This window comes from Pinus tabuliformis, chromosome J (assembly GCF_031772625.1).
Source record: "Pinus tabuliformis cultivar Carrire ecotype Pingquan chromosome J, CPIR1, whole genome shotgun sequence".
In the NCBI taxonomy this organism is placed as follows: Eukaryota; Viridiplantae; Streptophyta; class Pinopsida; order Pinales; family Pinaceae; genus Pinus; species Pinus tabuliformis.
In genome coordinates, this window is record NC_142295.1 from 908,169,675 (window position 1) to 908,194,142 (window position 24,468).

Genomic DNA, 24,468 nt, shown 5'->3' on the forward strand with positions numbered 1-24,468 from the left:
GTTTCACCTTCTTATTTTCCATTTTATTCATTTTTGTATTACAAGTGAATTTATGATTAAATATTATAAAATATACATATTTTTATATATATCTCAAGAATATGTGAGTTTTGTGATGTGTAGGAAATATGTGAAGAATTAATATCTCCTAGATAATTATGCAAGCCTATTCCTAAGGAGAAAATCATGGAGGATTTGGTTGGCATATCTTATCCAAGATATGTGAGAGATTTATGGAGGATTCAAAGGGATCATATTTTGTAATAATGGGAAAGTAGTTAAAAATGCTTGAGAGATTTGTGGGATCATATCTTGTAATAATGGGAAATTAGTTGAGAGTGCTTGAGAGAATATTGGATATGTAATTATGAGAAGGTTATCTTCCTCATGTATATAAGAGAGTGCTCTCTCTTCATTTTAATAAGGAAGAATGGATAATGAATAATAGAGAATGGAGATTAACTTTGATTCATATTCTTTTATTGTTATGCTTTCATGATTTGTAATTTGGTTCTTGTAATATAATTTAAGATATTTTTATTGTTGTGAGCTCACATATGTTGTTTGTCATTCAATTCTTCACATGTTGTATTGCTTTTCCTTTATGCAATTTCCTGCTTTCATAGTTAATGTTTCAATGCCTTCCTAGATTAATTTGATTTCAATAATTTAGATTAAATTAGTTCCACTTCGGTCCTGCATATATAGTGCATGTGCCTCGTAAGTCTACAAACCTCGGATTGATAAATTAAATAGTTGGGCAAGTACTACAACAGAATTAAACGAACATATTTCCACCCAACACTCATCCAGTAGGTCTGCCATCTGAAGTTCAATGGATGTGAGGGTTGCTTCATCCCTGTCTCTTTTTTCCTTGGCCCATTTTATAGTGAGGCTCTTGATCTCGAGAAGATTCTGACAGAAGCCCTCAGCTATGGTTCTCCCCCTAGAAGGTGGGTGGGAAAGCCAATAATCAGTGATTAACTTGATGTAGTCTGGATTCATTAACCAAGAGGAATTGAATTTGAAAGGAGCCCTAGGTTTAGGGAAGGGCCCTAAGAGCTCAAGGTAGATAGGAGAGTGGTCTGAGATTCCACCCATACCAACCCATTGTCGATAATTAGGAAGAGCCCGAATCAAATGTTCTTTAATGAGAAATCGATCCAATCGCCTGGCTAATGCAGCATCCCCAGTTCTTCTGTTGCACCAAGTAGGCATCAGTTTGTGCATAGGAACATCGATAAGATGGTGTTGCTCCATAAGTTGAGACATGGTGTCCGAAAGTGGATCAATTTGTGCATTACTGCCCCAGGATTCCCCAAATCCAATAGAGAAATTCAAGTCCCCTCCTATGATGAGATTGTTGTATTTGACAAGGGATAGGTTAAGCAAATGAGTCCAGAATTCAACACGGTTGAGGCAGGGGGCGTAGATATTCAAAATTCTGATCTCCAGACCTAATTCAGAGGAGAAGATGTCCATACCAATGAATCCAGCTCCCCCCCAAGTGGAGAGAGTCTTAATGGTGCGAGGATTAATCCCCAAAGCAATACCACTAGATCTTCCAATAGCATCGTGAGCATGGAAGATCCAACCAGGTTTCAGTGATTGAAGAACAGGGACAATCTGGTTTGCATTGGCTAGAGTCTCTTGCAGATAAAGGATGTCGAAGGTCTCAGATTCCAACAATCTTCGGAGGGCAGATTTTTTGGCAGGGCTTGCCAGGCCCCTGCAGTTGAAAGATAACCATTTCATGTCAAAAACCGATGTAGGGTGTTCGATGCTCTAAGAACCCTATCGAGTGTGGATTGCCTGCCCATAGCTACGTCAACCCCAACCTGTATGATTTCCTTGGAGATGAAAGAATGTCTGCCTCTAGTGGACTTAGTGGATTTGGGAGGGGAAATCAGTCTGATCCCAGGTAATTCAGGTGGGAGGGATGTACGAGACTGAAGATTGTAAGAGTGTGAGAGCCTTGAAGAGGTAGGAACCTACGGGAGGGGATCAGAGGGTAGATCAGGTATGGAAGGCAGAGTGGTAGCGATGGTCTGAGGGTTCCAGTCCAACGGGTAAGATATCGGGGATGATGAGATGCCGGGAATGGATGCAAATGAAACATGATGATGCAAAACAGAAACAGAAGAAATAATAGGACATGCAGAGTAGAGGGGAGAAGTAGTACCCGATGATCGAGCAGTCGCAGCTGCAGCTCTGGCTCTCGTCATGGGTGGTGAAGGAGGTATGCGATTAATTAGAACAAGGATCTGAGCATTGTCGCAGCTTATGAGACTCGGCCCCTGAGATCGAGAGATCGACTCTTATGCAGTTGATGGAACTCATGTAGTCGCTGCATCTGGTTCTTTGGTTGGAGATCCAACAAGTTTAACCAAAGGACAATCTTTGAATAAATGCCCCACCTTATGGCACCTTCGGCAACGGAAGGGCACGCCTTCATAATCCAGGAGTTGTATTCTAGTAAATCTTCACCAATGCAGAGTGATCTGAGCCTCCAATCCTTCCCTAATATCCAAATAAACCAAAATTCGAGCCATAGACTTGTTGCCCGAGGATTCATAGGACTTGTCAAAATCCAGATATGTGCCAAGTGCATTCCCGATGCGCGAAAATACATCTTCGGACCAAAAATGTAGGGGTAGGCCTGAAAGCCTAACCCAAATTGGTCCAGCTCCCACCTGTTCACGCTCAGGGTTGAAAAGCGGGCTCCATCGCTTGAGTAGGACTGGTGCCATCTCTATATGCCAGTATCGCGACAGGACCCAAGTTGTCTGTTCTTCTCTAGCGAAACTCAGCGCGAACCATCCTCGGGCCAAGGTGGTTACAAATGGGAGTTCCATCAGGATATGTCCCCAAATCTCCATGATCCATTGGTGTAGACGACCGACTGTGTAGGCACGCCCTCGAACCCTTCCAACCAGCACCAGGTTAGTAGTATCCACCACCTCTGCCATGTGCACATCCACCCCAAAGCTGAGCTCCAATTTCTTATGTGTTTCCTTTACACACTTTTGTTTTTTCCTTGTCCGCGGACAGGATGAGCCTGTAGAGGGTCTTGTGAACCCGAATTATGCCTTCGAGATAATGGGGTGCCGGTTCGGGGGTTAACAAAAGGGGATTTGAAGCACCTGGATGGGGATGAGGAGAGGCCAGGAGTAACCAAGGAGTGAGACAGAAGGTGTGGCGCAACCGATTGCGGGGGAGTAACAAACCCAGAGGACGGTCCGACCGCATGAGGGTTTGTGGAGGGGGTATTCAGATGAGGAAAGTCTGCAGGGTTAGAGTCAAAAGTAGGAGACAGGGGAATGCAGGATACAAGATAGGTTAGGGTTGTCGGCGAGAGGGGAGGGCAGTTGAGACCCAACGAACCTAAGGAAAAATCGGCGGACGCAATCAAAAGCGAGGAGGGTCCAAGGTTGTAATGGCTGCAAGAGAGATCTTGTGGAGATAGAGCGACCGTGCCCAGCGTTCCGTTATCCTTCCTCATCGGCGAAGACCTCGGGCTAGTCCAGATGGACCCTTCGGGGTGCGGATCCTCCGAATTGTCAACGACATCGACATCCATCGCCGACACTCTATAGACAACCAACAACGACAACCCGAGAAGGTAGGGAATTAGGTTGACAGCACAAGAGATGAGGTGATGAGGTAGGTTGTCATTTGTAGCGACGATCTTGGCATAGGAAGGCGATGCTAACAGACCGTTTACAGCAAAGGGAGTGCCCTAACCCTTCTCAGCTAGGGTTTCCGAGCAGAGAGACCACTCCATCCTCTTTGAACCATATATTACTTTATTTAAATTAAAAAATTGTTTATTAATTAATGATATCTCTTGAGTCAAAACTAACTATTATATTCTAACGACTAGAAAACATCTCTCTTGATCTATTTAATCTAATGACATGATCTGGTTCTTCATCTTGTCCTGAAGATGAACCACACTAGATGGTAGGACAAGATGAACCACACTATATGGTTCTAAATAAGTATACTTAAAGTTTTTATGTGATTTTTATCGAAAGACTCTCAACATCCATAATATTGTATTTTATAAAAGAATACACACACACACACACACCACGAGTCACATGAGTTATTTAAAAACAACGATGTAATTATAATTCAAGGTTTAAAAAACAACAATTAAAGATATTGTTGAATAACATTGGTCAAAATGAATAGATTTTCTATAATCTAATATATATTTTTTACAAAATAAAATCACACAATCATCATGTCTGCATCGAGGAGGCTAGTGTGATTGCTAGAGTGTCCCAATTCCATCACCGGAAATTTAGGGAAGCGCTTGAGATTGAAAAAAGGCCGAACAATCTCAATAGAGAGGATGGTTGGAAGATCAGTAGTTGTTGGGTCCCAGCCCTCTCCTCCTAGGCGTTGTCTTCCTGCCTTCCCCTCCCTATTTATTGTTTTTTCTTGTTGTCTTTTAAGAAAATTTTCCCCTGGTTTCATGTTTCTTGTGGCCTTTGTTCTTTGAGGTTGATTTTGTTGGAGGTATTGTAATAGCACTTATTTAGGCTAATAACATAAAGAAAATAATCTTGAAATTAATCTATGATAATTTTAACACTTAAATAAACCATTAATTTTAAATATTAAAATATTCTTTCTAACCCTTAAATTACTCTAATATTTATATATTTATTTAACTTTTATAAATAACTTTTGAATTAAAATTACTTTATTATTAATTTATTTTATTATATAAGTCCCTTTAACTTACATTTTAATAAAATTATAACTTACTATTTATATATTACTCTAATATTTATAACTTTTATAACTAACTGCTCTAATATAATATCTTGATAACTTACTATTAATTTATATTAATTTATTTAGATATATATTTATAATATCATAATTATAATTTAAATTACTCTATTATCATGCCCTTAAATCACTCTAATATTTATATATTTAACTTTTATAAATAACTATTAATTTAAAATTAAATTAGTTTATAACTAATTTTATTAGTGTATGAAACAATCCCTTTGACTTTTATTTTAATAAAAATATATCTAGCTATTTATATATTACTCTAATATTTTATATTTTTAATAATTTTATAACTAACTATTAATTACTCTAATAGTTAGATATAATAACTTTGATAACTAACTATTAATTTTATTAATTTTAGGTTATAATTTATTTTTTAATATATATTTATAATTGTGAGTGGATGAAAAGTGTCCATTTACTTTAATAACAATTTAACTAACCAGGGTAACTTATTTAATTAATATACCCCTAATCCTGTCCTAACTAACCAGTCAAATCTAGATGTTGTCAATATAGTCGTTACCTGGTCAAGGAATATAGCCGTTGGAGGTTCTGCTCTATCTATTTAACATGCAAAGCTTGATCTGTTCTTTCAACTTGTCCTGACGATGAACCACACTGGTTGGTTCGAAACACGTGACAAATGAAATATCTTGTGATTTACGCCGAAAAATCTCTCATAAAATCAAATATTTTCCAGTAAATGTTGTAACGATGTAGATTTTAAAAAAATAATCAATAACTAGTACAACCACATTAAAAATATTGATGTGGTTAATATAGCCAAAAACTTCATAAATATAAATATAAGAATATTTCACCAATGCACATATTTACTTGATTAACCATGTATAAAAAGGTTATGGGTCAACTTTAACTTGAGAAAGAAAAAAGGAATTACACATCTTATTATAAAATGGACCATTTTGCTAAATAAAATTTGCTTATATATAGATGAATGTTATAAATAATAATGAGGAACTTATCATGGAGGAACTTAATTATAACAAAAAAACTATTGCAACACAAAGAAGGTCTCACCAATGCACATATTTACTCATTAACCATGTGTAAAAAGGTTATGGGTCAACTTTAACTTGAGAAAAAAAAAGGAATTACACATCTTATTGTAAAATGGACCATTTTGCTAAATAAAATTTGCTTATATATAGATGAATGTTATAAATAATAATGGGAAAGCCAGCCATCTTGTAACGGAGGAAAATCTGTGTGAGGACGCTGCTCCCATGGCCGCCCCTGCAACCCTACGACGCAACCTGCAAGAAACCGGAAAAGGTATCCCAGGCAAGGAGGAATCGAACCGCGGAGCCCCGCCGAGTGCCTGGAACCCTCATGCGCCCTCACCTAAGGTAAATCTCGGCCACAGCGGAAGGGGGGTATTGAAACAGGAAACAAACAAAGTTAACGCAGCGCTCATGCCCACTGCAAAAGGGATCTAGACGAGCCATCCCCAGAATCGCGCAGGAAAGCTGGTTGCACTGAGCAACGACACGGGGGCAAAAAGGAAGGGGGGCTTGGGTGCTGTAGGAACTAGATCTGAAGGAATTTTCATCGGATCGTTTCCTGAAATCAACGGAGGGCGGCTGCATGAAGCGGATCTGCTCTCTCCCTCTAACCAGCCAGATCTGTCTGAAGAATCACAGGCATTTCAGATCCAAGTCAAACTCTTGGGCAAGACGTGGATGCAATGGGTTTGCGCAACAGATCTCGTGCAGGATCTTTTGCAAAATCTCGAATGCCGGCTGGGGATCCCCTCCTCTTACCTCAGATTGCTATATAAGGGTAATCAACTTATGAATACCCTTCCTCTCTCCTTTTACAGCATTCATAAGGATGCTTCTATTGGGGCTTCTTTTCGTTTAAGAGGGGGTTCCTTTAGGCAGACCTCCTCTGCCCCTTCTTTCTCTTATAAAGATGCAGCTCGCAAAGAAGCTACCCAACCTCAGTTCTCTTCGAAGGCAGCCCAGCCAACTGGAGCTCCAAAGTCGTTTCTGGTAGACAAATCAGAGGAAATTCCCTCCATCAATTTCTCTCATCCTGAGATTGAAAATCGCTACCAAATATTTGCAGAATCAGCACTCATATGCAGATTTAATGGGCTTTGGCCTCGCACAGCAGATCTTTACCAATGGGTCCATTCCTCTTGGACTAAAAAAAGCAAGATCTTCCTTTGTTCAAAAGGATTCTTCATTGTGGTTTTTGACTTAAATGAAGACTACCAGAAGGCCTTAACGGGAGGCCCTTGGTTCTGGGGTTCGGCTGGGCTTTTTCTCACCCCTTGGTTTCCAAACTTCAACCCTTCTACAACTGTCATCTCCAAGCTTCGCATTTGGGTCAGGCTCCCGAATCTTCCGGCTCATCTATGGCATTTCTCTGTCTTCTTAGCCATTGGCAATACTTTAGGACGCTACCTGGCTACCGATACCTCAAGAAAGGAAAATGGTCTCTACACCTACGGTAGATTGTGTGCAGAAATAGATGTCAGCAAAGCACTGCCGAATCAGATTAATCTCAAATTTGGAGATTTTCACTGGACTCAGCCCTTGGATTATGAGAACACAGCTTTCCGCTATCGCCATTGTCATCAAACGGGGCACCTCCAAAGTACATGTACCCAGTTCCTCGATAAAAAGAAGAAACTGAATCGCAAGCCCAAATCCAAGCGCTGGAATCCTTTTGAGCCTCCCCGTCCTTTGGACGATTTAGATTTCTCTACTTCGGATGAGGAGGAATCTGAAGCAGATGTGCAGATTGATGAGGAACCTGAAGCTGATTTGCAGAATGATGTGATTCCGATGGACGCTCCCTCGGTCGGTCCGGAGGTTCCCTCTGACCCTCAGATTTCTCAGAAACGTTCTCATTTATCTTCATCCTCAGACTCTGATAAGGATATTCCGCCGCCAGTGCAGAATAGTCTACAACTTGTTATGGCTCAGCCACACTCCACTGGGTGGGTCAAAGTAAGCAAGAAAAAAGGCAAAAAATGCCGTGTGGCAGGAACTATCCCCTCAGGGTAGCTTCTCTGCTTAGTTCTATCTTTTTGTATTCCAGTGTTTTCTATGGCCCTTTCCTTGACTGTCTCTAAGGAGCGAGGTTGATAGCCTATCACCTACGGCTCCCTTGCTCTTCTGCTTTGCTTGTATGCAAGCCTGATTGTACTATATTTTTCTTTTCTTAATAGAATTAGTCTTTATTCAAAAATAATAAAAAAAATAAAAATAAAAATAAAAATAAAAATAAAAAAAATAAAAAAATGTTATAAATAATAATGAGGAACTTATCATAAAGGAATTTATTCGAATTGGAATAATCTTAAATCCCTAGTAAATTGGTGGGCGGGGAGCCACTTAGCACAAATCTAACTTTTTAAATTTATTAAAAGTTATGAATCATTTTGCTAAATAAAATTTGGTTATACATAAATTAATGTTATAAATAATAATAATGAACTTATCATGGAGGAGTTTATTACTATTGGAATAATCTCAAATACCTGGGAAATTGGTGGGTGGGGAGTCACTTGGCATGAATATAACTTTTTAAATTTATTAAAAGTCAATACAACCTAACAAATTCTGTAACATACTATAGCCCTTGATAAGCATTAAGACTAAATATATATTGAGCCTATTCCCTTGAGAATCAATCTAAGTCTTAATTAAAAAAATAAAAAAGTCAACAAATCCTTATCCACCTTAAGTTGAAATAATTTTTTTTAATAATTAAATAATATTAAAATATATATAATTTAAATTAAATTACAATTTGAAAATATTAATATTTATAATTTTTTTTAGGTAATAATATTAAATAAATTAAATTATAAAAAATTTATTACACATTTAAAATAGTTAATGTAATATCCTGTTTCCGGGATATCCCTCAAACCCAAGCAAACTCCAACCAAACACGTCCAAATGATATAGTGACCGGGAAACTCAAAGTGATAAAAATAACAGTGGTACAACATATAATAATGTGAACATGAAATATAAGCAGACACTCGAGAAATGTAGAGAGAAATGCTAAGCCATTTTATTATACTGAGTAATGGAATGAGTACAGGAGGTGATCAGGAAGATGGCACCTCGACTTGCACAAGGCAAGCGAAGAAATACACTCAGAATAGCAAAGGAATGGCCTCTCTCTGAACTGCGTCCAAGCTACTGGAGAACTGTCGTGCTACTGCTACTACTGGAAATCAAATGAGGATTTGGGGTTGTTCCCCTCCTCAGAAAATGTTGAAACTCTGGAATCAGACTCTACTCAAGAAACCCAGAAAAACCCAGAAAGCTTTTCTGAAATAGCCGACCCCAAAAAATCACCCCCTTGGGGATCTACGCTGTCCCTCAAGGCTCTGCGCTGCTACTAAATAGAATCTACCAAAACTTAGCCCGAAACTCTGCCAAAATCCTCCAATGTGCAAGAGCTGATCCCTTGCTCAATCTCCCAGCTCTAATCCTCCATAAACCCTCAATCTGGAACTCCCACCAGAAGAACTGCGTCCCTCTCTCAAGATTGCGCAGTCCTCAAATGCTCAGCTCCTCCACAACGCCAAAGATCAATCCTACTGCAAAAGACTGTTGGAAACTACCTTGCCCAAGTAGGCACTCGAAGTCCCCTGGGGCTAAGGGTGAGATCTCCGAACGGAGACACTCAATGCACTAAACAGTGCTGCAGACAGGCTAAACAACCAATGTGCTCCAAGTCGAAGTGACTAGCTCAAATGCACATAATCGAATGATCAAAATGAGGAGGCTCCTCTCTCCTTTATAGTGTTGGCCTCTCTCAAAACCCTAAGGCCACCTCCTCCAATGTAGCCTTTCTCTTGCTACGTGTTCCTTCTCATCTGCACAGTCCCTCCTCGTGTCTACGTGGGCCCCTTTTCTACGTGGTCCTTGGGCCCCCTTGGCTCCCCTTTTAAGTTACAATGTTGTGCTACTAGGGAGTGACTTTATTCATAAAGTGAGTTATGTCCCCCTTTCCTCACTTTTTATTTATTAATAACTATAGAAGGCAAAATTGGGCAAAATCGAATATTTCAATTAGCCATGGCTAATTAGGAATATTACAGTCTCCCCTGGCAAAATGTTGCTTGTCCTCAAGCAACTGAAGTGATGGATGCTACAAAATTTTCTCACTCTCCCAAGTGGCATCCTCATCCGGTAAATTCTTCCACCTCACCAAGAATTCCCAGACCGTCGTGCTCCGTAGCTGCCTCTCCCTGGTATCAATAATAGCCTCTGGCTACAACACCAAATGCCCCTCATCATCCGTGGGTGGTAGCTCATCTGTCACTGTCACCTGCTGCCCCAATGCCTTCTTCAAGCATGATACATGAAAAATGTTATGAATCTTGCTGCCCTGGGGTAGCTCCAATTCATACGCAACCTGTCCAATCCTGTGTATCACCCTGTATGGCCCATAAAAGCGGGGCTTGAGCTTATTAGCTCCCTTCTGCTTCAGTGACGACTATCGGTATGGTTGTAATCATAGGTAGACCAAGTCCCCTACCTCAAACTGTCTCTCCACCCGACCCCTGTCAGCATACAGCTTCTGCTGGTTCTGCGCTGTAGCCATATTATCCTTGAGAGCTCGGAGGGTATCTTGACTCTCTTGGATCCAAATCTTGGCTCTTGGAGCCTTGCTAGCACCAAACATCATTTCAGCAAAAGATAAAGGATGATATCCATACAAAGCATAGAATGGTGACATACTAATGGACATGTGATGTGTAGTGTTGTAGCAATACTCCCCTAGATGCAGCCACTTCAGCCATGCTCACTGCTGCCCACTAACATAGTTACGCAAGTAGCCCTCCAGCCACTTGTTAACTATCTCCGTCTGCCCGTCCGTCTGGGGTTGATAACTCGTACTCGGTGTCAACTCCGTCCCCACCAACCGGAAAAGCTCCTGCCAAAATCCGCCCATGAAACGACTGTCCCTGTCACTAATGTCTTAGGAAGACCATGTAGCCTGAAGACCTCTCTGAAGAACAGCTCGGCCACCTGTGCTGTTCTGTAGTGTGTGGATATGGTGAAAAAATGTGCGTACTTTGTCAGTCGATCAACGACAACAAAGATACAATCCTTGCCCTACACCATGGGCAACCCTGTGATGAAGTCCATCGAAATACTCTCCCATTTCCCCTCCGGAATGGGAAGAGGCTGCAATAATCTTGCGGATGGCTCATCTCCCCCTTGTTCCTTTGGCAAACATCGCACTCCCGGATATGCTGGAGCACGTCCTCCTTGAGGCCCTTCCATGAGAACCTCTCTCTAATGGCCCTATAGGTTTTGGTAAACCCCTGATGGCTGACTAATGGTGAGTCATGTGATGCTTGAAGTATCTTCTTCTTGAGCTGAGATCCCTCAGTCAAGAATATCCGGTCCCTATAGTAGATGATCTTGTTGATCACCCTGTACCTGTCATCCGCCACCTGCCCATCCAGAATCTCACATGCAAACCTGTCCTTGGAGTACTCTACTAAGAGTCGAGCCCTCCAGTCTGTGTCCAAGCTCATAAGAGACAACATGGCTCGTCTACGTGAAAGGGCATCTGCTACCACGTTATTCTTGCCCTTGACATACTCAATGTCAAAGTCATACGCTTCAATCTTAATGATCCACTTTTGCTGCCTCTACTGTAGCTATTTCTACTCCAAAAAGAACCTGAGGCTGTTGTGATTAGTCCTCACTCTGAACCTGTTACCCACTAAATACTGCTGGAATTTTGCCAATGCATGCATAATGGCCAACATCTCCTTGTCATATATAGAATAAAACCTCTCATGCGGAAGGAGCTTCCAGCTCTCAAAGGCTATAGGTTGACCTCCCTGCATCAACACTACGTCGATCCCCTCTCCCGACGCATCACACTCCAAAACAAATGGCTGCGAAAAATCTGGCAATACAAGCACTGGGCATCTACTCATAACCTCCTTGAGCCTGTCAAAGGCTCGCTGCGCCGTATTCGACCAACTAAATGCCCCCTTCCTCGTCAAATCTGTCAGGGGTGCAACAAGCTGTGAGAAACTCTTGACGAACTTCCGGTAGTAAGTACAAATACCAATGAATCCCCAGAGTTCCGTCACGTTCCTCGACTCCGACCAATCTCTGATGTCCCTGATCTTCTTCTCGTGGACTCTCACTCCATCCACCCCTATGATGTGTCCCAAGTACAACATCTCCGTCAACCCAAACTCACACTTGGAGAGCTTGGCATAGAACCGCTGCTCCTCTAAGATGCGCAACACTGTCTCAATGTGCTGGAGATGCTCCTCCCAAGTCCTGTTGTAAATGAGAATGTCATCAAAGAACACCAACACAAACTTCCTTAAGTGACTACGGAAGATGTGTTTCATGCAGGATTGGAATGTAGCTGGGGCGTTGGTTAGCCCGAAGGGCATCACCAAAAACTCAAAGTACCCATAGTGACACCTAAAGGCGGTCTTGGGAATGTCTTGCTCCCTCACGCGAATCTGATGGTACCCAGATCTCAAATCAATCTTGGAGAAGAACCGTGCTCCTCTCAACTCATCCATCAACTCATCGATCCTGGGTATGGGGTACCTGTTCTTCAGGGTCTTCTTGTTCAGGGCCCTGTAATCAATGCACATCCTCAATGTGCCGTCCTTCTTCTTCACCAACACCACGGAAGAATCAAAAGGACTCGTGCTCGGCCGAATGTGCCCAAGAGCCAGTAACTCCTGAATGGCACACTCAATCTCATCCCGATAGGCCTTGGGATGCCTATAGGGGGTAGTAATCACTGCCTGTATGCCCTGCTCAAGCTCAATGGTGTGCTCAAACCCCGGTCCGATGGCTGTCCTGGCGGAATCTCCCCAAACACTATGGCATACTGGTTAAGGATGGATTGTATCTCTGGGTGCACCCTCTACCCTGTATTCCCTGCCTTTGATGCAGGCAGCTCCACTGCCCACTCTACGTCTCCCTTCCAGAAGACTGCCTCCATCCGATGAGCTGAAACAGTCTGAGGCGGATATGTTTGCTGTCCCCGTATCTTCTCATGCCTCCCTGTCTTCTCATCATCCCACTCCATCTCTAGGGCCTTCCAATCTGTCGTGACATTCCCTAGAGTGATAAGCCATTGAACACCCAGTATCATGTTGGTGTCCGGAATATTGACCACGAAAAAGTGGTCAATCAGTGTTTTGGTGCCCATCGTCACTGATAACTCTGGAACATAATGAGCACACACCATGGTCTGATCTCCTGGGACCACAACTGAAAAGCCATCGAAGCTCTCTATCTGTATACCTCTCTGCTCAACCATCTGTGCATCGATGAAGTTGTGGGTTGCCCCACTGTCAACCAAAATTGATACTCATTGGCCACATACTGTCCCCCGTACGCGCAGTGTCAGATACTTGGGAACTCCTCGTAATGCTGCAAGGGTCCCTCTGGTAGGCACAAACGCTGCACCACCTGTTGGTGGTGGTGGAGGTGACAAAGGATCTTGCGCGACATGACTATCTCCTACCTCCACATCATCCTCCTGATCCTCTTCCCCGCTGCTCTTAGAGAAGACCTCAATAAAATGTGCTTTGCCAACAACACATCTATGTCCTGGTGCCCACGGCTCCTGACAGGTAAAGCACAACTGCTTCTTCTTCAATTCCCTCCTGGCATCATCATCAATCTGTGCTCGTCCTGGATTCCCCTTTGGAGGCAGAATCCTCACATCCTTCCCCTTAGGTTGGAAAGCCTGTCTCTCGGGGTAAGGTGTCTGGGTCCTGGGTAAGGCATCCTGTAAGTCCCAGGTCCTGCTAATAGCATCTTGGAGTGTGGCTGGTTTAGTGGATCTGACTAGACCTCGAAGTGGCTCTGCTAACCCCTCAACAAACATGTAGATCCTCCATGCCGCGGATAGATCTGGCACCATCACTGAAATCCTCAAGAAGTCTGCAATGTAAGTCTCTGGGTTCCTGGTCTGTTTGAGCCTCGTCAGCTCAACAAAGTGTTGTTCTGGATCCCTCCGGTCAAACCTCTCCATTAGTCTCCTGGTGAACTTGGCATATGTCGTCACTGTGGAGTGTCCGAGTGTAACCAACCCATGGAACCACCAGTCCTGGGCCTCACCATCCAAATGTAATGTCGCCACCTTGATGGCCTCTGTCTCCGACATCTGGTTAAGCTGGAAATAAATGTCCGGCTTCTCCACCCAAGACTTTGCTGAACTGTTTGATGAGCCATCAAACGTAGGCAAGTGAAATCTACTAGCTGTGTGGTGGGTGTATCCATCATGATAATGCCGGTATCCTTTGTGATGGTCACGGGGTCTACTATCCCGCTGGAGTTGAACAAAGTCTCTGAATGAGAGGGCATCCTTGCACTCCTGCCCATAGGCCTGGTACTCCGCAAAATAATTGCCCAATGACTGGGCTCTGCCTCCCGCTGTGCTCCGCCCCCCGTGTCTGCTCCTAGGAAAGTGGGCATGGTAGAGCATATAGGGGCATGTGAGGCCACCTGCTGAGTAGTATCACGTTGAGTGGCACCCTGCTCTGGAAAATGGTGAGATGCACTCGATCCCTCTCCAACTTGGAAAACCCGTGGGCTTTCACGCTGTCTGGCCTCCACCGCCGTGAATCTCTGCCCCATCACCTCGATCTGCCTCGATAGATCCTGCACTGATTTGAGGAGCATGTCCGCAAATTTCTTCCCGTCATCATCTGCCATCAGATCCTCCTGCTCTGTGTCCACCACAGGATCCTCCTGTTCTGTGTTCACCACAGGCTCCTCCTGTTCTGTGTACACCACTCGAACACAGTCTCCCTCTCCATATGTGTTCTCCAACCTACGCTCAATATCTCTGTATTTCCTACCTCTGTAACAGATGTAGGGCTTCTCCCTCGGTGTCATAGACTGCTAGCTCCACAAGCTGAGCCAGATCTATGCTCTGATACCACTGTAATATCCCGTTTCCGGGATATCCCTCAAACCCAAACAAACTCCAGCCAAACACATCCAAATGATATAGTGACCGAGAAACTCAAAGTGATAAAAATAACAGTGGTACAACATATAATAATGTGAACATGAAATATAAGCAGATACTCAAGAAATGCAGAGACAAATGCTAAGCCATTTTATTATACTGAGTAATGGAATGAGTATAGGAGGTGATCAGGAAGATGGCACTTCGACTTGCACAAGGCAAGTGAAGAAATACACTCAAAATAACAAAGGAATGGCCTCTCTCTGAACTGTGTCCAAGCTGCTGGAGAACTGCCGTGCTGTTGCTACTGCTGGAAATCAAATGAGGATTTGGCGCTGTTCCTCTCCTTAGAAAATGCTGAAACTCTGGAATCAGACTCTATTCAAGAAACCCAGAAAGCTTTTTTGAAATAGCCGACCCCCGAAAATCACCCCCTTGGGGATCTACGCTGTCCCTCAAGGCTCTGCGCTGCTACTGAATAGAATCCACCAAAACTCAGCCCGAAACTCTGCCAAAATCCTCCAATATGCAAGAGCTGATCCCTTGCTCAATCTCTCAGCTCTAATCCTCCACAAACCCCCAATCTGGAACTCCCACCAGAAGAACTGCGTCCCTCTCTTTCAAGACTGCGTAGTCCTCAAATGCTCAGCTCCTCCACAACGCCAAAGATCAATCCTATTGCAAAAGACTGCCGGAAACTACCTTGCCCGAGTAGGCACTCGAAGTCCCTTGGGGCTAAGGGTGAGATCTCCGAACAGAGACACTCAATGCACTAAACGTGCTGCACACAGGCTAAACAGCCAGCGTGCTCCAAGTCGAAGTGACTAGCTCAAATGCACATAATCGAATGATTAAAATGAGGAGGCTCCTCTCTCCTTTATAGCGTTGGCCTCTCTCAAAACCCTAAAGCCACCTCCTCCAATGTAGCCTTTCTCTTGCCACGTGTTCCTTCTCATCTGTGTAGTCCCTCCAAGTGTCTATGTGGGCCCCTTTTCTACATGGTCCTTGGCCCCCCTGGCTCCCCTTTTAAGTTACAATGTTGTGCTACTAGGGAATGATTTTATTCATAAAATGAGTTATGTCTCCCTTTCCTCACTTTTTATTTATTAATAACTATAGAAAGCAAAATTGGGCAAAATCGAATATTCCAATTAGCCATGGCTAATTAGGAATATTACAATTAATAATTTAAAAGTAATTAATAAATTTATTACAATACCACTACCAAACTAAACTAAATTTGGAGAGCCCCGAGCCCCTCTAAACACAATTAATGATTAACCATACTTACAAAATTGATATTCAAGCGATACTTGTTTTTATTGATATTCAAGTGATACTTGTTTTTATGTTTTTGTGTGGAAAGGAGTCATTTCAATCCTTGTAAAAATCCAATATTGCAACTTAGGGATCTAGAAATAAAAATAAAAATTATTATAATTGAAAATAGACATACTGGTCACAATATCATGACAGATACAGACGAGAAAACATTAAAATCTAAACCGAATGCTTCACGGTTGAAAAATCGTCCCATAATTAAATAAAAAAATTGCATTTTATCACTTTAGACATGGAATAATCCCACGCGACGATCCATCCTGAGCACTACCCGACCAGACGTTTGGGGATTACATCCACCACTGATCTTTTACAAAACCCTAACATACTAGGAATGGAGTTGTAGGCCAATAAGAAAATCCAATCTTTTCAAGCCAGGAAACCCTAGCTCAGCTTCAGATACACTGATGAAGCCGAAGACTGGGTTGCATGCATCTAATCCAAGCCTCCTCTAGATTCTTCAAATTTGCCATCCAAAACCCACCTCGCACCCGTTTTCAGATCTTAAATCGCCTCATCAGAAACCCGATTTCTGGACTTGAGAGGGTTTACAGTACTGCAGCAGCAACAATGGGAACATCGTAGACCGACGTTGAATCACTGAGAAAATCAGTTATTGAAAAACAGAACATAGTGGACAAGCAAGGCGACGAAGTTCGCGCCCTCAAGGCTTCCAAAGCTTCAAAGGAGGCCATTGAGAATGCTGTCAATCAGCTGAAGGAATTGAAGTTGGAGCTGCAATCTGTTTCTAAAGAGCTGCAGGAAAGGCTCTCGGAGGATAGCGGAGCCGCTATGAGCAAAGAGGCTTTCAGGCAGGCCGTTAACAATACGTTGGAGAGGAGGTTATTTTACATACCCTCTTTCAAGATTTATAGAGGTGTTGCTGGGTTGTATGATTATGGGCCTCCGGGCTGTGCCATCAAGGCTAATGTCATTGCCTTTTGGCGACAGGTTGGTTATCATTTCTCTGTTCGTTAGTTGTTTTAATGTTTCGTTCGACTTCTATTCGACTTCTATTCACTACTCAATATTTTCTTCATTTTTTTTTTGTTTTGTTATAATAATTTATCATATCACAGAGCCATATTTTTATTTCCAGTTGTGTTGCTCCCTACCCCAGCTTTACCCTTTCAAGGGCTGTCTATATGGTGCGTAATTGCTAAAGCAAAAACTTCAATGTCCATGCCCGATGGGCCTATAAGCAAAAATATAACTGCTGAGCAACAAGGGTTGTTCCTATCGTTTATATCAGTGGAGCTCTCGTTGTTAGTGCATTATATTGCTTACCTAAGTCTTCTATGTGCCTAGTTTCATTTGTTTCACGCTGATTATAATACTGCCTGTTTGTCACTGTTGTCAGTCATTCCTCTGTTGTTCGAAGGTCCTAACGTCTCTTAGTTTCAGTTTTTGAATTTATTTAAAATAAAATTATTTACTCTTTATTGGTTCATTTGACAAGATGCTTCCTTTTATATCTGTGCTGCAAATGTGCCTTTCCTCATTCCAGGTTTATTACAATGGAATGTGGTCAGATCCCTTTGGTTGAGAAGCCATGGCTGGGGTATCTATTCTGCCAAATTCTGTAGGATTGCACCTGGTTTCAATCACACAAAACAGTGAGCCTTAGTGGGGTCTAAGAAATGCCCCTGCTTTACAAACTAATAAAGACTGGTCACTAGTAATTGTTTATTTACTATTTGTCTGGGCTATTTCTGGCTCTTGCCAATCTTATCATAGGCCTAACATTCTCTCACTCTTATGCCAGTCAAAGTTTGGGTTCTAGTTTAAAGCTTAGCTATCTAGCATGGCCACAATATTGTGATAAATTAGTTTAAACTGGTAGCTGGATGTGGCCCGTGGTACATGGATGTATCTTGTAACAGTTGCATTTTGCACAGTATAATATCAATTTTACTGCCTGTTGTTTAGAATCTGAAAACAATTATGATGTGATTTAATTTTGCAGCACTATGTCTTAGAAGAGAACATGTTGGAGGTTGATTGCCCATGTGTCACGCCTGAAGTTGTCCTGAAAGCATCTGGGCATGTTGACAAGTTCACAGATCTGATGGTGAAAGATGAGAAAACCGGAATGTGTTATCGGGCAGATCACTTGCTTAAAGATTACTGCAAAGACAAGCTTGAGAAGGATTTATTGTTGTCACCGGAGAAGGCAAATGAATTGAAACAAGTGCTGGCGGTTCTAGATGAGATTTCTGCTGAAGATTTGGGTGCAAAGATCAAAGAATATGGAATAACTGCCCCAGATACAAAAAATCATCTTTCAGATCCCTATCCATTCAATCTTATGTTTGCCACCTCTATAGGCCCATCAGGCTTGAGTCCAGGGTAAGCGTTGTCCGTGATGCTAACCTTCATCAATTTATTACAATTCTGAAGTTATTGCTTGAGTACTCCGTGTTCTGCATACAAGAAAATACATAAACACAATTAGATTATTTTTATGTTGTATTCCAGTTGCAATAAATTGAGTAGCGCCATTCAGAATCAGGGTAGATCTATTATATATTAATAAGAAAATTTGAGAAACCAGTAATCTAAAGTCTAATGATTCTTTTGTACTTCGCTTTTTCTTAAACGTCAAATGAGATTCTTTTTAAAGAGTTATGTAAAAGCTTTGGGTTTAATTCTGCAGATATCTACGTCCAGAGACTGCACAGGGCATTTTTGTGAACTTTAAGGATCTTTATTACTACAATGGAAACAAGCTTCCATTTGCAGCTGCACAGATTGGTCAGGCCTTCAGAAATGAGGTTTAAATTTCTGTTATTTATTGATTTCTCTTCAAATCTGGTTTCTCATGCATCATTCAATTTCTCTTCCTGTGTGCATTTAATGTGCATTATAATTGCTTTGGAATGACTATCAGTTGTAAACCTTACAAATATCACCCCGTCAAGGGCTCTTGAGAGTATGAGAATTCACTCTTGCTAAGATTGAACACTTTGTCAATCTTGATGATAAATCTCATCCAAAGTTCAAAAATGTTGTTGATTTGGAATTTTATATCTATTCTAGAGAAGAGAAAATGGCTCTAAAATCACCCTTAAAGATTCGTCTGGGGGAAGCAGTCGCAAAGGTTAGAGAGCTCTTTTGATGTCAACGTGTATACAAATCACAATGGCATTTAATATTATAGTTAATCAGCTCAGATAAATAAGTGCAGCATTGTCAAATTCTTGATTAAGTTTCTAGTTAGTAGCCTGCTATGACAATGATATCTCAAATTGTTTCTTTGTCATGCTCCGATTGAAAATATCAAGTTTCCTTCTTATGGACAGGGCACTATTAACAATGAGACGCTGGGGTACTTCATAGGAAGGACCTACTTGTTTCTAATAGCACTTGGAATTGATAAGGAGCGTCTGCGTTTCAGGCAGCATTTACAGAATGAAATGGCTCACTATGCTGCAGACTGTTGGGATGCAGAAATAGAGTGTTCTTATGGATGGGTTGAATGTGTTGGTCTTGCAGACAGATCTGCTTATGACTTGAAGGCACACACTGTAAGGTTTAAAGTAAATTTTGAGTTCTGCAATAATATATTTTTGGAAGTCACAAGCTTTAAATGTAAGTTATAATCAGTTTAAACTTGTAAAACTGTAATGGAACAGGAAAAAAGTGCTGTGCCTCTTGTGGCCCATGAAACGTACCCAGAACCCAGGGAGGTAGAGGTGAGTAATAGCAATGAATGCCCATGTTTTGTTATATATTTTTGTACAGACAGTTTATTGCTGGTCTTTTTGTGCAGAAATTAATTATAACACCAGCAAAGAGAGAGTTGGGGCTGGCATTTAAGAAGAATCAGAAGATGATTGTTGAAGCTTTAGAGGTGAATACTACCCTTATGTTCTCTCCTGCTCTTTATAATAGCATGTTAATGGTGCACACTGCAGGAAGAAAAAGCCAAAATGGTTATTTCTTTATTCCAGGTTTTATTTACATTGCTTTTTAAGCTTATGTGGACTTCAAATCTTCTACCTGTCTAAAGTGTTACATGAATTCATTGTATTGTATCATCTCTTCCATTCTTCTAAAAGTTTGGGTGTGCTGAATGGAAGAGCTGGCTCATCTTGCTTCTGATGGTTATCTTTTGTTCTAACATACTGCCAGGCTATGAGTGAAGCAGAAGCTATGGAACTTAAAGCTCATTTGGAGTCTGAAGGGAAGGCACCATTTCAAGTTTGCACACTTGGCCAAACTGTCACTCTAACGAAGGACATGGTATCTATATCTAAAGAAATGAAAAAGGAGCACCAGAGGGTTTTCACACCTTCTGTGATTGAGCCATCATTTGGTATTGGTAGAATCATTTACTGTTTGTATGAACATTGCTTTTATACACGACCAAGCAAGGCTGGGGATGAACAATGCAACGTTTTCAGGTTCCCACCATTATTAGCGCCAATAAAATGCACAGTGTTCCCTCTGGTGCAAAATGAGAAATATGAGGTAACAGCTCAATTTATTTCAAAGTCATTGACTGGAGCAGGTATTTCCCACAAGATAGATATAACAGGCACCTCCATTGGCAAGAGATATGCAAGAACGGATGAGTTAGGTGTGCCATTTGCGATAACAGTTGACTCAGAAACATCAGTAACCATTAGAGAGAGAGACTCAAAAGAGCAAATACGAGTTTCAGTGGAAGAGGTAGCTTCTGTTGTGAAGGAGGTGTCAGAGGGCCAAAGCACATGGGCAGATGTGCTCTGGAGATACCCAACTCACACAGCCAACACTACAGATGATTAATTTCAGTGTAATTTTTCAGGGGATCTTGTGGAAAGGTTCCTGCCTCTCCCTACACTTATGTATCTACTTTAATTCAGAGCATACATGGGGCATTTTTTAGGTGCCCTCTGATATTATCTGAACATTATCTATTATTATCTTGACTGGTAATTACAGGTTTTTGTCTGGTGAAGAGTTTGATGAATTGTTTTGCAAAAAATAAGTTGTCCTCGGCTGTTGGAGTAAAATGTTTTCGAGTTATACATAGTTTCTCAGGTTTCTTTTTACATCATAGATGTGTTACATTGGCCTTCTTCCACTTTCTGGACTATATATGCTCAATGTTGGAGTAAATTTTTTTCGAGTTATACATAGTTTCAGAGGTTTCTTTTTACATCATGGATCAATAAATGTTACAATACGCTGTGAATCTGGGTGTGGTGAGTATATTAGCTGCTTGATAGTGGTACATTTAATGAATAAATTGCATTTCTGTTGTGGGATTGGTATTCTTTGTACAAATATGTATACAAATTGCTAGTGTGGGATTTTTGTTTTCTGTTATATAAATTTTTATCTTTATTTACTTAATTTCTTTTTTTTTATTAATAAATTAACATTTTAAAACAAAAGCAGGTATAGATTATATTAGTAAAAAATGTGTCAAAGCACAGATGAGATATATCCATAAGTTGCTGAGAGTAGCATTTGCTTCCTGCAGTGTTCCATTGGACCCTCAAAGTTCTAGGAGAGAGTGATAAGGATCGATTTGTCAAGTATATATATAATTTTTATTGTTATTTGTTTTTTTTTTTTTTTAAATTTGAAACTCATCATCATATTTTTGAAGTAGCATTTGCTTCCTGCAGGGTTCCGTTGACCCTCAAAGTTCTAGGAGGGAGTGATAAGGATCGATTGTCAACTTGTCTGCTTCCCTGTTTAGGTCTTCAAATATACAACTCTGATAATTCCTTCACATTTGCGATCTCTGAACCAATTTCACCAACAAAATTATTGAAGCTTAAATCAATAATTTTAACATTTGGCAGTCCCCAAATTCCTTTGGGCACTGGACCACTCAGACTTTTGTTTTTAACTCTGAAGCGAACCAGAGTTTTGCAATCTCCATAAGTTTCAGGCAGCTCTCCTGTAAATAAATTATCGAGAACCAGAAACTTTTGCAGATTTCCTCCTCTGCACATATCTTTTGGTAGCGTGCCACTGAACTGGTTCTGAGAAACATCGAGCAAGTTAAACTTAGATAGACTGCCAAGCTTTTCTGGTAGTTGGCCTGTGAAATTGTTCTGATACAGTGACAAACCTACAAGATATGGGAATTCCCCAAAGCTTTCAGGAATTTGACCTGACAGTTGGTTCATGTAGAGCTGAAAGGAAACGAGGTTTCTTAAATTGCCAACCTCCTCTGGAATATTTCCGCTAAGCATGTTCTTTGATGCATCAAAATATTGCAGAAATGTAAGATTACCCAGCTCTCGAGGTATATTTCCACTAAGTTTGTTGCTGTAGAGCTCCAGTTCCTGAGTTTGGAAATTTCCCTTGGAATATATCCATGGAGGTTATTGGTAGAGAGATGCGGCAGGCACATTCCATACTGTCAGTCAGGTCAGGGAAGACAAAATAGGTTCTTCAATGGCGCACTTTCGAAGTGTGAGTCGAGGACTTACGGAGCATTATTCAGTGTCGCTCCTCATCGTGATAGGGCGGTGATATTCTTCAGCACTCAACATTGGCGATTATTTGGTTTAAATCAAATTGATCTGTTTAAATTGGAACTTTGCACTACACCTTCTCGTTCTAACTATATGATGTACTGCGTAATGTGCCCTTTACCTTCTCGTACTAACTCTGACAAGTGTGTGATGCAAAGAAATGACGAGTTTAAGTTATGAGTTCATAGAGAATGCAAAATAAAAAACTTCCTGATCACACTAATTCCTCTCTCAGGTACTGTTTTCTGGTTTGGTTTTGAATTGCCAAAATCCACCTGAAAATGTTTTGTTGATTAAATCGTTTGTAAAGCAGTCCACCACTTGTGTGATTTGTTTTGTTTCTCGCCATTCTGGTTCCTTCTGAAGTAACCACAGAACCATGTTGGGTCTTTGAATGGATCACAGATTCAAAACTATTTGCTTAAGCATTAAGAAAAACAAACTCAATAAATTCAAGTTTGTGTGGTTGAGATTGTTCGGTCGTTTATTTTGCAACGGGCACTATTGTGTATAAAGTAGAGGCCTGAAGGGCTAAAGGCGTGACATATTTGGGTAACTCATTAAATTTCCTGTACTTTTAAGTCTCTGCTTTATCTCTTATGGTGTGAAAAGTGTTCGAAGACAGACCTCATCTCACACATGTTGGAGGAATCATACAAAAAGCAAAATGCAGATTTCAGTTTGACTTCATTCTGGGAACATCCAGTGAATCAACATCATGAGCAATATAAGCATTAGTTATGTTTCATGGTAAATTTCATCACGTTTTTATAGCATACTTCATATATATTATATAGCAGACTCAATTATATATTACAAATTTATAGATGCCCAAGACCAAGCATACATCGTGAAAGGCTCAAAAGAATCCTCAACATTCCAATATGATGTTAATTTGCATGTCACGAAATGTAAAATTGATTACTTAGTAATGGATTCTTACACAGTGCCACTTTGTGTGAGGAAGCCCCACATACTGAGATCCTCCACACAGGATCTGCACAAATATCATCACATGAACTGCAGATGATATGTCATGCATTTTAAAACAACATTGGACTTAACAAGTTAGAGAGTGAAAAATGAGAGGAATTTGGTATTATTCGGTTTAATGACTTATCTGTCACACTTGTAAAGAAAACATAGAATTCATCAATCTAAATAATTTTGCCACTATCAAGGATATCCTTCTCACATTTCTATGTTCCACCACTGCATCACATTCATCTACATCTGTATTCAGCCCAAGATAAGATTGAAGACATTTGCTCCAACCATCCATAACTTCTAAATTCAAATGCCCAAAATGTTGCTTATTGAATAGATGTGGTAGTCTCAAATCTGTCTAAATCTTTTTCAGATATGCCTGTCACTTATAACGATCCATTGTAGTCTTCATAAAAGAAATCTGCAAGCTGAAAATCCACACTGTTACAACAATCCTTTTCCTGCTTTAATAATAATAAAAAATAGAATGATGTAATGGTAGTATGTAATAGATTCACTGGATGTACTGTAAGTAATGATGACCCCAATTTGCTGAATGAAGTCATGGAAATGGTCGAGAGGCTGGAGATTTCTCCCAGGAGACACGGTTATGAAACGCTTGTTGGTTCTGTTTGCAAAGAGAACCATGTAGATGGGAGACACGGTTATGAAACGCTTGTTGGTTCTGTTTGCAAAGAGAACCATGTAGATGCAGCCTTAGTCGTATTGGAAAGAATTGAGTGCTGATTATGCTCCCCAAATGTTCACATTTCGTCCACTAATATTGTTTTGCTGTCACAAATACCAGATGGATAAGCTCAGCCCAAGATAAGATTGAAGACATTTGCTCCAACCATCC

General features: G+C 41.0%; 1 pseudogene across 1 annotated transcript; it reads left to right on the forward strand.

Annotated features, from left to right (window-relative positions):
• Positions 1-16,301: 16,301 nt before the first annotated feature.
• On the forward strand, positions 16,302-21,097 carry LOC149229675 (glycine--tRNA ligase, mitochondrial 1-like; annotated as a pseudogene). Its single transcript, XR_016247950.1, has 8 exons — positions 16,302-17,091; positions 18,107-18,489; positions 18,797-18,914; positions 19,031-19,240; positions 19,443-19,667; positions 19,776-19,835; positions 19,913-19,993; positions 20,275-21,097. The product of XR_016247950.1 is annotated as a glycine--tRNA ligase, mitochondrial 1-like (transcript).
• The last annotated feature ends 3,371 nt before the right edge of the window (positions 21,098-24,468 follow it).